Source organism: Papio anubis, chromosome 3, assembly GCF_008728515.1.
Source record: "Papio anubis isolate 15944 chromosome 3, Panubis1.0, whole genome shotgun sequence".
Lineage (NCBI taxonomy): Eukaryota > Metazoa > Chordata > Mammalia > Primates > Cercopithecidae > Papio > Papio anubis.
In genome coordinates this window covers 109,560,544-109,573,362 of record NC_044978.1, presented here as the reverse complement: position 1 = coordinate 109,573,362, position 12,819 = coordinate 109,560,544, and positions in this window count along the sequence as shown.

The following is a 12,819-nucleotide window of genomic DNA, read 5'->3' as shown; positions in this document are numbered from 1 at the left end:
TCTCTCAATATAGTTGTCTTGCTATTTAATGAAACTAGTAATTACGTTTTTAAAAATGATCCATAATAAATGTTCACTGAAGGACCAAGTCAATGTATTATATATAATTATATTTCCTTTTTTATATATTTGCATTTTTCTAGAAGTTATGGGTTATTTTATTTTTTCAATTGTTCAATTGTCTGTAGACTTGCTGTTACTTCGTTTCCACATGCTCTCTTGTATATCTAATGTTTCTCAAAGAGAAACTCTGTGAGATAATCTACCAATTTCACCTTTCTATCCTCCCTTTCCATTCTTCTTTCTTCCGCTCTATTCTGAGCTGACTATTCTCAGGGTCTGTGGCACTTGTAACATGTTAGGACATCACTTCACCATTTTTCTCTGTTGAGTTTCTGTTTCTTACTTCCTATCATTTTCTCTTACTTGGTTTATTCCTTAATTTCCAGAAGTACACTTCCCATAGGTTTTGTAAGAAATGATAGATGTGAGGGTTTTTTTTGAGTTTTAAGGTGTCTAAATAAGTTTTTATTCTATGTTCGCACTTGATTGACAGTTCCTATGAATTTGCCTTATTGTGCCTGATTCAATCATAAGTGTTCTAATTTACATTTGAATAAATAAGAAATGTAAGAATTATGTGATTTCAATTAAATTACATGAATATAGTTGAGTAGAACTATATGATCTTATTTTATTATTTCTTCCTTGATCAAGCTTTGTCTGAGTATTATCCATATAAAGTCAGCAATCTCTTTCTGGGAAAAATCTCCCTGATCCTTGCTTCAGTTTCTTTTACATTTTACATTTTAATATTTACTTTAAAATCATACTTAAAAAAATATTTACTAATACATTTAAAATAATGCCCATTATTTAAAAATCTCTTGTTCTTAGACAACAGCATTCACTTACCTTATATGAAGGAAATGCTTTCTCTGCTTTTCAGTTTACATCAATAAAAGCTTGGGTATAAGTACAATAATAATATTACAATGGCTTAAATTATCTTTTATTTAAGGGAGAAAATTGTAACAGAATATTATAAAAAATTCTTAGGAGCAAAGGGGCAATAACTTCACAGTAACTATTGGTATAACATTTCTCAAGAAAATGTTCTGCTCAACAAATAAAAAATATTTCTATGAAATATATGTGGGTTGGAGCTGCCTGTGCCCAATCAATTTTCATATCCAAGAGATTTTGGGAATGCGAAGAAGAGAAAAAGGACATTTAAAGTGGTAAGGGAGGTTACTAGTCCTGGGGAAGAATTAAAGTACATTATTTCTACCGTAATTATTTTACATACAGATTAGCATAATTCTCCTTTGTTGGAAAGAGTAGTGTATTAAAATACAAGGCTAAATTGTTTGTGGAAGAAGGACCTATTGTTTCTTGACTGTAAGCTGAAGCAGTAAATAAAAGGGTAAAATTACTCCCTGAAAATAATGCTGAGCATAGTCATTTGTATTCCAAAATTTAGAAACTAATTTACTTAGTATTTCATAAAAATGTTAAAGTTCTCACATCAAATAACTACTACTGTAAAAAATATTGAAAAAAAATAACAGAAAAATGTACTACATATAAATGTAATTTTTAAAAAGTCGGTTCACTATGCATATGAAAAGATGCATGCAATCATCAGTAATGTTTTTTAAAGGCAAGCTGGAGATACCATTTCTCCTCATTGGCACTTTAACACACTTTAATTAGTGAGGGCATATGGAAATAACCGCCATCATATACTACTGACCAGTGGGAAAATTTGCTTGACCTTACTGAAAGCCAATATGCATAAAAATTAAAAATGTGCATACACTTTGACCTAGCGATTTCACCTGCAGTGATTTATGCAAAGAAAAATAATTGGAAAAGTGCAAAGACGTACAAAAAATATTTTTTACATTATTATTTATGGTGTAAAAATAGCAACATCAACTAAAATGTCAATTGAGAAAGGCTTGGTTAAATAAATTATGAAATCTCAGCATAATATAAAGCAACATAGTCATTATAAAGATAATAACAATTCTTTATTAACTCATAAAATAGTCACCATATAATGTTGGTTCAAAACAACCAGATTATAAAAAGTGGAAGTTTGAGCCTATTTTTTGAGATGGAGGCACTGAGTATATAGACATACAAAATTATAAACAGAAGAAAGTGTGGAAAATTATGTAACAAATTGTTAAAAGCAGTTATGTCTTTCTGGTGGGTTTGTGGGCAACGTTTCATTAAAAATCGTCTGTGTTTTCTGTTTTTTTTAAATCTGAGAATATGTTACATTTTAATTATAAATATATGATTTGCTAACATTTTAATACTATTACACACACACTCTCACACACATACATGTCCAAATGTAAGAGTAATTATAATGAACTGAATTGTTTATTTGATCAGATGAGAGAGAGAACAAATCTAAATGTTTTAAGCACCTATCTTAAAAACCCATAAATTGTTATTAACATTACCTCACCAATTTTAAAAGTAGTTCACTCTACCTAAATCATTAAAATCATAAGATGCCCTAAGATATTCTATTCTCAATAACACAAGGCATGGTCTATAAAAGTTAGAGAAATTCCAACTTGTTAATACTTAATCTTTTCAAATACAGAAGTAAATAGAGTAATAATATAATTTTTTCTGTGTGGGGCTCAAAATTTTCAAAAAATGAGATTTAAAAATATTTTAAAGCAAAAATCAATTCAAAATAAATTGGAATTAGAAACTTCTGAAGAATGACCTTACGAGATCCACTTTGCAGATTAATTTTTACTGATGTTATTGATAAGAATAAAATTTAAGCCTTCCATACAGCAACAATGTCTAAGTTCTTCTACATATAAACATTAGTAGAAAAATGCCATATTTAAAATTTATATTAGATTTATTGTGCTCAGAATCTTTTAGCTCCACAGAGTAATATTTCATTAAGTTATCTTCCAAGCATCTTTGGCAAAATACGTTTTAAATATCATTTTGAAAAATAGAGTTCGGTGGAACAAATAACATTTTAAAATTTCAGCAACAGTAAGAAAGAAGTGGTAAAACTTAATTGTCACAAATGCTGTTCTTTACTGTTCCTGCAAAGCCTCTGAGTGGTTCTAATTAGTAAATACATGTGCTTCCAAGGGTGCATTTTTAATAACACATTGAGTGCCAGAGGTCAGTCATTATTTACATAAAAATGGGAACTGAGATGGCAATGCAAAATCAGATGTTAATACAAAAGGCAAAATGTTAATAAGAGAGGCTCCTGGAACAAAAAACATTATCCTAATCCATTGAGTTCTTCTGATTATTCATTCTGTACACTTGTAAGTAGATTCAAATTACAATTAAAATAAAAAGCGATTTGGCTCTTGAAACATCAGGGAGTAATGATGCTCAAGCCTTGACAATATCTACCACTGAAGAGAGAAAGAGAAATCAAAGACCCATTGTCATGGAGCCTGTGATCTAGAAGTCACTGAAAATGGACTGATCATGGATAGAGAAGGCCAACTAATATTATTGTCTACATTAAGATCTACATGTTTTGGGAATAAGTTGGAGGTATTAATAAAATGTTCCATAAATAAACTGAATATTTCACATGTGATTTCCTATTAAGTGGAAGTTTTAATAAAATTAACCTTATCCTAGAACTTCAATTTTAAAATAGGCAATTTTACTGCTATAGAAGACAATTATATTTTTCGTAAGTCTCAAGCTTTGAAAAAATATATCTAAACAATATATATACATATGTATATATATTACATAGTAAGCAACTCTAAACCATTTTTAAATGAATTACTTATAACTTTTTCTAAGTTGCCATGATGATCTTCCCTGATAATTGTTTTCTAATCTCACCCTCTTCCAAAAGATCATGATCTAATTCAGTTAGATTTGATCACAAACTGATCACAAACTGATCACACAAAATGTTCATTAACAAAGACCCAACTAATTTAGAAAATATGTTTGATATTCATTAAAATTCTGTTTAGCTCTAACAGCAATTCTGTCTTCAAACTGGTGTGTTTAGCAAATAATTATTAAGTAGAGAGAGTATACTTGTGACATGATTATTATTATAAGTTTCCCCTTAGTCCTTGAAGATATAAACTCCTGACTCATTTTCATTTTCTCCAGTACATTTCCAGTCCAAACTCCTAACAGTTTGAATTACAATGAATTACTAATTACAGCGTGTATTGAGCAGTTTCTATGGGCCAGTCTCTTAAGAGTATTACATTACATTTCTCATTTATTTCTCATAGCAACACCATAGGTTTGATTCTACTGTATTAGCATTTCCACTCCACAGCTGAGAATTCTGGAAGTTAGAGAAGCTTGTCCAAGGCCTCCTTGACAGGGACTTAACTCCAGGGAATTCAATTCTGTATCTGTACACATAACCACCTTAATGTATTACTTTTATAGGTAGATTTAACATTTTAATGAATTAACTCATTAAATTAGATAAATCTACTAATGTCCTAGGTGACATGTATTATTTTAAAATGTAATTTTTGAAATTATTCTTAAAATATTTTATAATTCAGAATGTTCTATTTACTAATAAGTGAAATGTTCTATTTTCACTTTCAAAACTGATCATTAATATAATTGTATTGTTCTTTCTTGCATGTTTGTTAGGCTTTTAATAGTCAATATAAGGTGGGTTTACATTCTGGCATTGTCATTAACTTCCTGTGTAAGCATGGCAAGTTACTTAGTCTCCTTTGCCTCAGTTTCAACGACTAGAAAATGGGAATGATAGAATTTCACATTTTATATGGTTTTGTGTAAAGTATCAAAGAGTTCATATAAAGTACATGGAACATAGCACAACTTATTAAAATGTGATAAATACAGATTTTATTTTTATTATTAAAATGTTCCTTAAGTATTAAATGCACTTTTTACATTTGAAATTCATCAGAAATTTTGTGGAACTAAATATATGTAAAATATACACAAAGTATAACAAATTGAGGGTCCTAGAGGTTAATATGATCCTAGGAGAGTTTGTTATTCCTATTTCCTCTCAACTCTTACATTCACAGTTACGTCATCAAAATTTACCAAGACCATTTAGACTAATCCTATCATACCCTTCTTCCCCTGTTTATGCAGATCACACAAAATCCTAGGCTCCCGGGTCATCTCTCATAACGTGAATTCTTGTCTACCGAGAAGCCCATGCTTCCCATAACCTGACTCTCATCTCCCACATCTTCAAATTTACTCTCCAAGCATCTCCATTCTGTTCTGTGTCCCAGAGAGTGATTAACACAAGCTACATCAACATTTTTCTTGCACTATCCTCTGATTAGATGCAACCAATGGGTCTCAGCTACAGAAGATCTGAGAGAAAAAGAGAGAAGAGTGAGTTTGGTATATTTATTCCTCAAGCTTCTTCCCTGTGAAGCCACTATGGGTTAGCATTTTCTATCAGGCAGCTTCTTCACACAGTTCCTTCCCAATCTATACATTTCTCGTCTTGCCTCTTTCATGATTAGGAAAAAAAATGGTGCCCTGTTCTCACTTTCCTTTATGATTTTCCTCCTTTAGATTTTTTAAAATAGTTCTTTTGTTAAATGCTCCTCTTCTCAACCTCAGATTGCTAAAGTCTGGTTAATTCCAACTCATGCAGGTAATTTGGCGAGGAAAAAGTTACAAAGTCATAATGGCTGATCTCAATTTTTGAATCACCAGCATTATCTGAGCCTGTAACTCTTCTCAACAATCTTACAATATTTCCTTTTTTGTTGTTGTTATACAACAAAACTGTTATGCAATACTTTGTCATAATGAATTGCATCCTCTTTGGTAAAAATAAACTTTATAAAAATTTTAATAATGAGAGATTAGATACAGAAACTAAGCATTTGTAAGTAATATTTAGTATAAGCAAAGACTGGCAACGGAGAAGTGGTTCACTGGTGACTTGTCATCTACTGGCAGTTATAACTCAAACAGGGACAACTTTTATGCTACATCAGAAAAGAGGATAAAGAAACAGTTTGATAACAAATTTCTTGAATCAGAAAGCATTCGTATACTTTCATCTAAAAATAAATAATAGTTACAATCAATTGGCAATTATACATTTTTATACACTATGTGATTGCAACATAATACTGTAAGCACTTAGTTTAATAAAAAATGTACAACAATTTAAAAAATACGTTTTGACAATGGCACTGGCAGATGCAAATAATATGTTTCAGGAAAAAATGGCAGGTGTAACATTAAAATACACTAATTCACCTTTCAATACATATTTTTACTGTATCATTAATATATTGAACTAACTTGGTTTAAATCAAAGCTTACACATTTCAAACAAACAAACAAACGATAACAGTGTAAGATATATATATAAAATCAGAAAGCCTCAAAGTTTCTTAAACAAATGCTGTGGTCTTCACACAATGGTATTCAGTTGTTGTAGTATTTAAGACAGTATTTATTTAATTCATTACAGCCACTTCCTCATAGATTTTCTTTCCTCCTTAACTTCCAATATGTCCTCCCCGTTCTCACAGTTCGAAAATAGAATTGGTCCTACTCATTCCTCTCCACACCTTAGCCAATCAGCTTGCACCTCTACTCACTTCCTCTGCCTTTACTTGTGTTACTATAGATCCGTAGTAATCTTAAAGATTCCCAGGTTTATTTTCATTTGTGAAATAATTGGGGAAGGGGTAATACTTGCTTTTAGATGGCAGAAGCTAGAGCTACTATAAAAACTGCAACAAACCCAACAATCATACCCTCATGAAAGTGTTTTCCTGTATACCTTACAACTTTTAACTGTCTTGTCATTGATTCATGTATATAAAAATCTGCTACCTGTGTCTAGAATATAGTTCTGATTAGAAGGTGAACATAAGGACAATTTTACCTGTCTTTATTACACAATGAATTTGCAGTTTATTTCATTCAGGATGTATTCTTGAGAGAAGATTGTACTCAGTTTGCTCAGAAAGTTACCAATAGCTCTTCACTATTTTTGAAAAATAAGTTACCCCCAGCATCACAGCATATTATATTTGAGATAATTGAGTTTAAATACAATGCAATAGGAAACAGTGCATATCTGTACCTGTTATGTTAGTATGAATTTTCCTTCTCAGTACAACCATTCAACAACTACATCAGATTTTCTAGTAAAATCATGTTCTAGAAATTAAACTAAAGAATTATTATTGTTTTATAAATTATTTTTTCTTTATTTCTTATTTTGAAGGCAGATAGGGTATTATGTTGATATTTTAAAAATTAAATGCAAAAGTATTATATTTCAGAGAAATATAATTTTTACTTTTAGCCAGAAAATCTTTGCTTTCTAGTTCTTATACTGAAAACAATTGAATTTTTTCTTTTAAAAAGTATTTGTGAAATCAATGTCCGAATTGACAATATTTCAGCAAAAATGTATTTAAGATTTTTCTTAAGGTTCTAGCTTTTTGATATATGATGATCTCAGGCCTTCCGAAACAGAAAATGAGAACTCACCTATATTCCAAAGTTTATTCAAAACAAGCAGAGGATGAGAGAAATGCCAAGGGCTACTAGAGTAGTCTCCTCAGCCACAAATGGCTTCAGGCTCTAAGATGAAGGATATGGTGTTCAACAATGGAGTGTCTGCTAAAGTTGATTATTTTTTGGCATGTTTCATGCTTAGAGCAGTAACTGAAAGAACTATATAAATTGCTAATAAATGGATTCAAGGAGCTTAGGAAATGCAATGAACACATGGAAGAATGATCATGATAATTATATACATTGTCTGTTATACTACCTTGGAGGCATTTTAAAGCCTGTAAACTTGAAACAAATTTCTAACACCTACTTATATATGACTTTGGGCAAGTTATATAAAATTTTGAGAATCTATTTTCTAATTTTCATTATGGAGATAATAAACCTACCACATGTGGTTGTTGTAAGGATTAAATGATTTAATACTTACTAAGTACTTAGAATAATGCCTTATATATAATGAGTAGGTAACATGTATTAGCTTTTCCCACCATTATTCTAAACTGCAATTCTTCAAGTTATTTTAAATCTATTGTTAATATTTTTAAAGATTGAAGTGAATTTTAAAATTGTTTTTGTTTAAAGGTTTTTCTTTTAATTTGAATGAAATAAAATCAGTAAGTTTTAAATATATTCTAAGAAGTATTTTATTTTTGGAGCTGTTTAATATATTGAAGTTCTCTAAATATTTGGATTTTGTGAAAGGCCATTTTGTCCTAGAAATAAAAAATGATTAATGTGGAAAAATCAGTACTACTCTAAAAATCATGATTCTCTAGGTAATGATCAAAGATTAGTCCTCCACGCAGGCCACTGCTTTTTACAGTGTTGGTGCCCATTGTAGCCAGCTTTCAAAAATGTAAGTAAATCATTAAGAGAAGTACTTCACTATTATTATTTGAGAAGTCCCATCCCAGGAGATGGGGTTTAATATTCACACTGTCTGATATATGAAAGCTTTAAGAAATGAAGGGCCAGGCTTAGATGGAACCTGACAGTAAATACTGTTCCTGTCAGTCAGGCCCAAGCAGCCAGTGGTACTTGGGTGATTTTTATACAATTAAGTTTCATGCTTAGCATAGGAGATGGATTTAATCCGCCCATGATTCACATTATATGACAAATGATCACAAGTTGGCATACTGCACACAAAATGGCTCTTCTCATTCTTAACATCATTGTTTATATGGCATAAAGTAATAGATAATTCATAACAAATATCCTCCATTCATCATCTCATATCTTTCTAGATTCTCCTTGTTTTCAAACTAAATATCTCTACATATTCTAAGACAAGTGACTTCGAGCTGTGAAAATTTCCCATGGGGGCTAAATAACAAATTAACACTAGTTTGGGTAAAGGTTTCCTAATTAGCTGATCAAGGCTGTCAGGCCATGAGAGGAAGCAAACCACCATGAGGTTCTCTAACACTTTACACATTCCTCACTCATCATCCTTCCCTCCTCCCTGCTAATTCTCTCTGATTAGTTTAGAAGCCTTGAAATCAGTTTAGCTTTTGTAAGGAAGCTTTTGTAAGTTGCGGTCTTTCTTTCCTAAATATGTTTGTTGTCAGCAAGCCAAAAGTACATTTACAATCATCTGTAAGCTTCATCTGAGGGAGATCGAGGTTTATAATAAGGAGGCTATTTGCATATAAATTATGCCTAGAATATAAGGAGGGGAGGCTAAGAAATGCTATTATTTAAAAAGAAAATAGAGGTCAATCTGTGATGTAAAACCATTTTTTAAAGTTTAGTGGGATTTGATGGTTTGTATTTCTTGCAGCATTACCAGCTGAAAGTTCGGAGTGGGAGCGGGGAGATTTTGGCAATCTGCAGAACTTCCAGTCAAGAGTTTGTATGACATTTAATTGGAAATCAACATTCTTCTAGAGTGTATAATAAGGGATTTCTGAGATATTATCAACAAGTTATTTGCCTGTTCTGAATAATAGAACAAATTCAAAATATTATGGTGCTACCAAATGTATCTGGAAACTTACAAACAATTAAAAATAATAAAACTAGTACTAACATAAAAATATTCCATTAACTTAAAACAAGTATTCTATTTATTACTATACCAACAACGTAACATAATGATATGCATGAGGACAAAATAATTTGAGTATAAATTTGGCTTTAAGTAATCAGCAATAGGTTAATTCTAAGGTCATGTTTGAAATGAACTATCAACTGATATTTTTAAATTATTTTGATAAAGAAATGGAGCTGAAAAGACAAAACATTCTACCATATAGTGAGCGGTCAAAATTCCTAGAAATAAAACCATGTAATTTCTACGAGACCTTAGTCATGATGAACTTGAGCAGTCCTTTAGTCTTCCTGTCCTCATGTTACAAACCATGAGAAACCTATGACTTGATTACTGCAGGTCTTAGCTGTTTATGAAAAGAACCAACTGAGTAATTTGTTTCTAATGAAGAAAATAAAGAAAGAGGAAATGAAGACATTTTCAGGGTATAAAGACACCTTGCTAATGAGATAACACATTGGCTAAATTAAAAACCTCAACTGGCCTAATGACATTTAGATTTGTTCTTTGTTCATTTTCCTATGTTCTCTCTTCACTCATCTCTCCAATCTTTCACTGACTTTTACATGTTCAAACCAGTGTGACGAACAGATATTTTATTTGGTATAATGATGAGACTTCATATGAGATGTATTGGATGCAAAGTACTGAGAGTGATCAAGCTACAAAGATTTAGGGGTTTTTTTGATGTAAAAGATAACTTTTCTTTTTTTTTTTTTTTTGAGACGGAGTCTTGCTCTGTCACCAGGCTGGAGTGCAGTGAAGCGATCTCGCCTCACTGCAACCTCCATCTCCCAGGTTCAAGTGATTCTCCTGCCTCAGCCTCCCAAGTAGTTGGGACTATAGACATGCACCACCACACCCATCTAATTTTTGTATTTTTAATAGAGATGTGATTTCACCATGTTGACCAAGATGGCCTCGATCTTTTGATCTCCTAATCCACCCGCCTTGGCCTCCCAAAGTGCTGGAATTACAGGCATGAGCTACCGCACCAGGCCCAAAAGAGAACTTTTGAAAATAAATATCTGGCTTAGAAAGCTATTTCTTGAGGGTCCAATTCTTGTGAACATCTTTCATTCCACACTTACAGCCTCATTGTCTCCAAAAGAAATAACAATGTAAGTTTCTCACTTTTCATTTTAGTTCATAAGAACTGGATAAGAGAAATCATCCAGTGTGAGCCAAATATTGAGTGCAGTTTTGTGACTGTGAATTTAATTAGGGTAGATCAACAGGAAAGAAGATGATTTGGATAATTTTGAGATTGACTTGTGAAAAAGAATCACTTATGTCAATTGCATTAGTGACTGTGGAATTTGTGAACTTCACACCACTTCTTTCATTTGAAAAGAGATTATTTTAATAATGTGTGAGTGTTTGAGCATAAAAATGATTCACAGATTAATGAGTTACAACAAATTACACACTATTATTAACTTTAATAGGCCCTCAAATTTCCTCAGTATAAATTTTTTATTTTTATTTATTTACTTATTTGTTATTTATTTATTATTATTATTTTTTTTAGATGGAGTCTTGCTCTGTCGCCAGGCTGGAGTGCAGTGGCATGATCTAGGCTCACTGCAACCTCCGCCTCCCAGGTTCAAGCCATTCCCCTGCCTCAGCCTCCCAAGTAGCTGGGACTACAGGCGTGCGCCACCATGCCCAGCTAATTTTTTGTATTTTAGTGGAGATGGGGTTTCACCATGTTGGCCAGGATGGTCTCCATCTCCTGACCTCGCGATCTGCCGACCTCAGCCTCCCAAAGTGCTGGAATCACAGGCCTGAGCCACCGTGCCTGGCCTCCTCAGTATAATTTAACTCTCTTTGAGGTGCTCATCCACTGTTCAATGTCCTTTTTTTTAACTTTTATTTTAAGTTCAAGGGTGCAAGTTCAAGTTTGTTGCATAGGTAAATGTGACAGGGGGTTTCGTTGTACAGATTATTTCATCACCAGGTATTAAGCCTAGTACCCATTAGTTATTTTTCCTGACCCTCTCCCTCCTTCTACCTTCCACCCTTTGAAAGGCCCCAGTGTGTTACTCCCCTCTATGTGTCCATGTGTTCTCATCAGTTAGCCACCACTTATAAGTGAGAACATGCGGCATTTGGTTTTCTGTTTGTGTCAGTTTGCTAAGAATAATGGCTCCATCCATGTCCCTGCAAGAAACATGATTTTTTTTTTTTTTTTTTTAATGCACACGTATGCTCATTGCAGCATGATTCACAATAGTAAAGACATGGAATCAACCTGAATGTCCATCAATCATAGACTGGATAAAGAAAATGTGGTGCATAAACACTATGGAACACTGTTCAAGTAGTTTTCCTGATAGTACCACCTCACTTAAATCCATACAGCAACTGTTTAATATGTATTGTGTGCAAGGCCCTGAGCTAGATGATGCAATAACTCAAGATGATAAAAGGTAAGAAAACATGTAATGTTAAGACATTTACCTAAGGCTAATCTATCCTATTTATTAATATTATGGCATAGGAGGCCTTTAATTATCTAATTCTTGCCTAATTTGGAAACTCTTTTTTTCTTCCCACCAAACTCTACACTACATTATAAACAAATACAGTGGAATTATTTTTAAAATGTACCTCCTCTTTACCTGTATGCCATATTAACTAAGGTTCTTCATTCCCTCTGTAATCCTTTCTAACAGAGTCTACAATTATGTGAATTATTTCACTTACAAAACAATACTTAGGTCCCATTCTGGTTAGCTTGATCCTTGTCAAAAGTATATAATTTTTGTTTTCAAATTTTTATGCAGCTGTGTCTTATTGCTATTTCAATTTAATTAACTATTGAGTAAATGAATAAAACATTTGTGAGAAAAGACCTTATTTCCATTAAAACTAAATGAAATGTTTCAGAAAAATGATAAATGTGAGTTATTTAAGTGAAATGGACAACTATAAAAGACAGGAGAAATTTCAAGCTTATGATTATCTTTACTTTCCAGCTCCATTCAAAAGAAAAACAAAATTGAGGAACATAGATTATGAAGTGTGGGTATAATTTATGACAAAAATTAAATAAATTTTTAACCTGTAGACACCATACTCAAAGTTCTGAATAAACATGTGCATATATTTGAAATTAAAATGAAATGTTTAATTTATGACTGATTTGTTTTCCCTTTTATTATTTCTCACAATAATGGATTGTTAATATTAACTAAAAAACAGGA